Below are 6,451 nucleotides of genomic sequence, written 5' to 3' on the forward strand. Positions count from 1 at the left end.
CAATGAATCTCCTAAAGGAATGGTTCCCAAGTTAAGAACACTTGCTCTAATAAAAAGCCCACAATTCCATGAAGTGAAGTATAGGCTTCTGCCATGCCAGTCCCAGGTTCCTAGAGCCAGGTTTCTGTGTGAGAGGAAATCTCTCTCGTGAAAGTAGGAGACTGAAACAAACAAATGAAGAAAGAGCAGTGTAAAATTACAAGGATGGCAGGCCACGCTGAACTGGCTCTGGAGTTTCCGGTTCCCTCATTCTCTTCTGCTGGGTCAGCTATGGCTGCCGTGAAGACCCTGAACCCCAAGGCCGAGGTGGCCTGAGCCTAGGCAGTATTGGTGGTCAACATCAGCGTGGTCCGGGGGTTGCAGGATGTGCTGAGGACCAACTTAAGGCCTAAGGGCACCATGAAGTTGCTTGTTTCTGGTGCTAGAGACATCAAGCTCACTAAAGATGGAAATGTGCTGCTTCATGATATGCAAATTCAACATGCAACAACCTCCTTAACAGCCAAATTAGCAACAGCCCAGAATGACATAACTGGTGATGGTACCACTTCCAATGTCCTAATCATGGGAGAGCTCCTGAAGCAGGCGGATCACTACATTTCTGAAGGTCTTCATCCCAGAATAATTACAGAAGGATTTGAAGGTGCAAAGGAAAAGGCACTTCAGTTTTTGGAACAAATCAAAGTAAGCAAAGGGATGGACAGGGAAGCACCATAGACGTGGCCAGAACATCTCTATGTACTAAAGTTCATGCTGAACTTACAGATGTGTTAACAGAGGCTGTAGTGGACTCCATTTTAGCCATTATAAAACAAGATGAACCTATTGACCTCTTCATGGTTGAGATCATGGAGATGAAACCTAAATCTGAAACCGATAGAAGCTTAATCAGAGGTCTTGTTTTGGACCATGGGGCATGGATGAAAAAGAGAATAGAAGATGTGTACATCCTCACATGCAACATGTCATTAGAATATGAAAAAACAGAAGTGAATTCTGGCTTTTTTTTACAAGAGTGCAGAGGAGAGAGAGAAACTAGTGAAAGCTGAAAGAAAATTTATTGAAGACAGAGTTAAAAAAATAATAGACCCGAAAAAGAAATTCTGTGGTGATTCAGATAAAGGATTTGTTGTTATTAATCAAAAGGGAATTCACACCTTTTCCTTAGATGCTCTTGCAAAAGAAGGCAAAGTAGCTCTGTGCAGAGCTAAAAGAAGAAATATGGAAAGGCTTACTCTTGCTTGTGGTGGGGTAGCCCTAAATTCTCTTGATGACCTAAATCCCAATTGTTTGGGACATGCAAGACTTGTCTATGAATACACATTGGGAGAAGAGAAGTTCACCTTTACTGAGAAATGTAACAATCCTTCCTTGGTCATATTGTTGATCAAAGGACCAAAAAAGCACACACTTACTCAAATCAAAGATGCAATAAGAGATGGCTTGAGGACTGTTAAAAATGCTATTGATGATTGCTGTGTAGTTTCAGGTGCTGGTGCAGTGGAAGTGGCAATGGCAGAAGCCCTGATTAAATACAAGCCCAGTGTAAAGGGCAGGGCCCAACTTGGAGTTCAAGCATTTGCTGATGCATTGCTCATTATTCCCAAGGTTCTTGCTCAGAACTCTGGTTTTGACTTTCAGGAAACTCTAGTTAAAGTTCAAGCAGAACATTCAGAATCAGGTCAACTTGTGGGTGTGGACTTGAACACAGGTGAGGCAATGATGACAACAGAAGTAGGCATATGGGATAACTATTGCATAAAGAAACACCTTCTTCATTCCTGCATTGTGATTGCCACCAACATTCTCCTGGTTGATGAGATCATGAGAACTGGAATATCTTCTCTAAAAGGTTGCACTGAAGCTCTTCCCTTGTATCATCTAAATCATGAAGACTCTACAGAGTGATAGTAAGAATATAGCTATGGAATTTTTGTCCAAGCTTCAAAAGATTTTCAAAGGATTTTTTTTCCCATATAAAAAAAGGAGAGAACACTGGCACCTATTCATATTCTGAAGTTCTGAAATTATAATTACAGTATTTTTTAAATTTCACTACAGTGTACACATACAGCAGGCCAAACTTACCCAATAAAAAGGACATTTTACTTTAGCTTCAGTGATATAAAAATACATGTTAGATAAGTATATGTTATCTACCTTGTTATTAAATATTCCTTGAAAAACAAATTTTAATGGTTTAATAATTCTTCTAATGAATGTATTTTAATTTATCTCCAATAGTTCCCCGTCATTAAACATTTAAGTTTTCAATTTTTATACTAGTTATAAATAAGACTTAAGTAACTTAAGGATTGGAAAGCATTCCTGCTTCCTTAGTATAAATCCTTTTGAGCAGGGGTTCTCCCAACCCCCAGGCTGAAGACCAGTACTGGTCAGCAGCCTGTTAGGAAGGAGGCTGCACAGCAGGTGAGCAGCGAGCAAGCAAGGGAAGCTTCATTTGCTGCTTCCCATGGCTTGCATTACCGCCGAACCATCCCCATTCCCCCCATCGCTCACATTACTGCTTGAACCATCTCCCCTCTTGAAAAATTGTCTTCCACGAAACCGGTTCCTTGGGCTAAAAACGTTGGGGGCCACTGCTTTTGAGTAAAAAAAAAAAAAACTATTGGACAAATTGGACTTTTCATGCTTTATGAAATAGCTTTGCTAAAATGCTTCCCAGAAATATTAAGTTGTAGTGAGTAGAAAGATGGAATCAGAGGCAAGGGAATTGAAAGAGCTGCAAGTCTAAAGTGGCAAAAATAGGAAAGGCAGAGGTTAAAAACATGGTTGAGGGCGTGGTGACTAAGGACTAGGTGACATAGGAGATTTTCAGGCAAGACCGTATTTTCATACCTCGGAATATTTGCTTAGGCTGATATCCCTCCCAAACCGTCTAGTGTCCTCTTTTTTTCACCCAAATTACTGTTCTCTTCTACATGTTTCCACAAAATACAGTAGGTATATCTGAAGCCCTTGAAAGTGAAGTTGTGTGTTGCTACGCTTTGTGTTTTGAGGACTTATCAGTTGCCTATAGTGAGTGTGCAATAAATATGAAGTTGAAAAAAATAAAATAAAATAAAATTACAAGGATGAATGCCTCTTTATCTTTTCTCTCCCCAGCAGAATCCTGAAAATATAGGTGAAAATTAGATTTTAAAAAAATTAGATTGTATTTCTTTATGCTCTAAGATGAAATTATTTTTGTAAAGAAAACATGCACCCATTTGTTTGAATGAACATTTTCACATAATGAATTATCTTCACACTCCCCTACCCCACACAAATCTTTTTGCAGTTGGTCCACTGTTTTATGAAAATTTTGATTATTTGTTAATTAGAACAAAATGAGTGGCATGTAGACAAATAGCCGTTTGAAAGAGATTTTCATGAGTTATAAGACACAGTGTCTACAGAAATATTCAGTTTGGTGAACCTAATACTCAGTGAACACTTTCCAGACCATATTAAAACATTTGGCCACAAAAGGAACTTTTCTTCTGTTTTACTGTTTAGATGGGCTTAGAGAAGATGTTGAAAGGAAAGAAAAACAAAAGGGAAGAAGAAGTGAACAGAAAAGTTAGGAAAAGGAGGGTTTTAACCATCACATGAGCAGTAAGGACAAATGTACTGAGATCCAGTCAGAAGTCTTTTAGGACTCTCCCATCTTGCTCTTTTCTCCTAACGTTGGCCTGTTGCTGCTACTCAGGACACAACTGTCACAAGGTGGAAACACAGAGGTAGCCTCCTCCATACTACTTGGTTGGACCTACAGTTAGTTTTTCTGCTTATAGCTCTACAATCAGGTGAATTGGTTCTTAGCCTGGAATGACAAGAACCTTTGACCTATTATACTGGTTTCCAGGAGATTTTAAGAACAAGGATATGTTAGAGTCCCAGGAAAAATACACATATCCAAGTAGCAAATTTTATCAGAAGTTGTGGTGTCTGAACATAAGGCAGAAATAACTGAGATTCCTTATAAAAATGCCAGGAAATTCATGAGACACAAAAGATATCTAGAAGATATCTATTTTTCTAGGAAGAAATTTTAGAGGGGAAAAAATCCTTCAGCTTTTAAGACCTCTCATAATTTGTTCTCTGCCACATAGCCCTCAGCAAAACTTCACATTGTCTATCAGTAAGGCAAATTCTTAAGGCTTCTAATTTCTGAGTCTCCACATTCTTGTATACCCCAACCTTAGAGATCTTAAAGAAAATGCCTTTTTATGCTAGAAACATGTAAATATGCTATGAGTGTTCATGTGCCTCTTTCCTGGTGCAGTAAAAGTAAATAATGATAAATAAGGTTATAGCTTTGAAAAAAAAATACTTTCCTCCAATATAGTTTTTTTTTTTTTTTTCCATTTTTTTTTAAGTTTATTTATTTATTTTTTTAATTAGTTTCTGCTTTATAACAAAGTGAATCAGTCATACATATAGTTTTAATGGTGTTTCTCAAAAAATGCTTCTCACTTCTGGGTATTTCCAAAGGTCATGTTGTTTCTTAAAATCTGGCCCCATCATTCTTTGTACTCCCTCATTTCTACCCCACTTTCATTTTTACCCACATGCATCCATATCTGATTTCAGCTTCCCTCCTCACCACCCTCATGCTTCCAGGAATCCTGAACTTGTTCAGTGTCTTATATATTTGACTTAATTCTCTGATCACATCTTTAGTAATTTTATTTATTCAGTAAGTACGTATTGAGCAACTGCTATAAATCAGGCACCAATAACATACTAGGTATCCAGAGAGGAAGAGAAGATATATCCCCATCCTTAAGAATCTTACAGATATCCCAATCAACATCTCAGCAAGTAATTTTGTGGATATTGACAAATTGATTCTAAAGTTTATAGGGAGAGCAGAAAACCAGAATAGCTATACAATTTTGAAGGAGAAAAAAGTTGGAGGACTGACACTACCAGTCAAGTCTTACTATGAAGCTACAGTAATCAAGAAAGTGTGGTATTGGTGAAAAAAGTGACAAATAGGTCAATGGAAGAGAATCAAGAGCCCAGAAGTAGACCCACATAAACATAGTCAACTGATATTTGACAAAGGGGCAAAGGCAATACAATGGATCAAAGACAATCTTTTCAAAATGAATCTAGACACAGACATTACACCATTTATAAAAATCAACCCCAAATGGATCATAAGACTAAATGTAAAACACAGAACTATAAAACTCCTAGAAGATAACATAGGAAAAATACTAGATAACTTTGGGTATGGTGATGACTTTTTAGATACAATACCACAGACACAATTCATTAAAGAAGTAATTGATAAGCTGAACTTCATTAAAATTTAAAACTTCTGCTCTGCAAAAAACGATGTCAAGAAATGAGAAGACAAGCCACAGACTAGAAGAAAATATTTTCTAAAGACACATCTGATAAAGAACTGTTATCCAAAACATAGAAAGAACACTTAAAACTCAACAGTAAGAAAACAGACAACCAGATTAAAAAACGGGCAAGAAATTTTACCAGTCACCTTACCAAAGAAGACATATAGATGGCAGATAAGCATATGAAAAGATGTTCTACATCACACGCCATCAGTGAAATGTAAATTAAAACAACAATGAGGTACCAGTATACACCTATTAGAATGGCCAAAATCTGGAAGATTGACAACACCAAATGATGATGATGATGTGGAGCAGCAGGAACCCTCATTCATTGCTGGTGGGAATGCAAAATGGTACCATCACTTTGGAAAACAGTTTGGCAGCTTCTTAGAAAACTAAATGTACTCTTATCATACAATTCAGAAATTGTATTCCTTGGTATTTATCCAAAGAAACTGAAAACTTATGTCCACACAAAAACCTGCACATGGATATTTACAGCAGCTTTATTCATAATTGTAAAAACTGGAAGGCAATCATGATGTCCTTCAGTGGGTAAATGGAAAAATAAACTGTGGTACATCCAGGTAATGGAATATTATTCAGTGCTAAAAGAAATGCACTATCAAGCCATGGAAAGACTTGAAGGAAACACAAATACATTCTTACTAAGTGAAGGAAGACAATCTGAGAAGGCTACATACTATATAATTCCAACTATATGGCATTCTGGAAAAAACAAAATTATGGAAACAGTAAAAAGATCAATAGTTGTCAGGAGTTGGGAAGGACGGGAGAGATAAACAGGCAAAAGACAGAGGGTTTTTAGGGCAGTGAAAATACTCTGTATTACACTATAATGATGGATACATGTCATTATGTATTTGTCTAAACCCATTGAGTGTACAACACCAAGAGTGAACTCTAATGTAAACTATGTTCTTTGGGTGATAATGATGTGACATGCAGGTTCATCAACTGTAACATGTGTTACTCTGCAGGAGATGTTGATAATGGGGGAGGCTGGGCATGTGTGGGGGGCAGAAGGTATATAGGAATCTCTGTACTTTCCTCTTAGTTTG

At 37.3% G+C, this 6,451-nt stretch overlaps 1 pseudogene across 1 annotated transcript; it reads left to right on the forward strand.

Annotated features, from left to right (window-relative positions):
- The first annotated feature begins 270 nt into the window (after positions 1-270).
- LOC308621699 (T-complex protein 1 subunit zeta-like) lies at positions 271-1,941 on the forward strand (annotated as a pseudogene). Its single transcript has one exon. The product of its transcript is annotated as a T-complex protein 1 subunit zeta-like (transcript).
- Positions 1,942-6,451: the final 4,510 nt, after the last annotated feature.

The sequence above is a fragment of the Mesoplodon bidens genome (genome assembly GCF_964165515.1).
Source record: "Mesoplodon bidens genome assembly, chromosome: 8".
NCBI lineage: Eukaryota > Metazoa > Chordata > Mammalia > Artiodactyla > Ziphiidae > Mesoplodon > Mesoplodon bidens.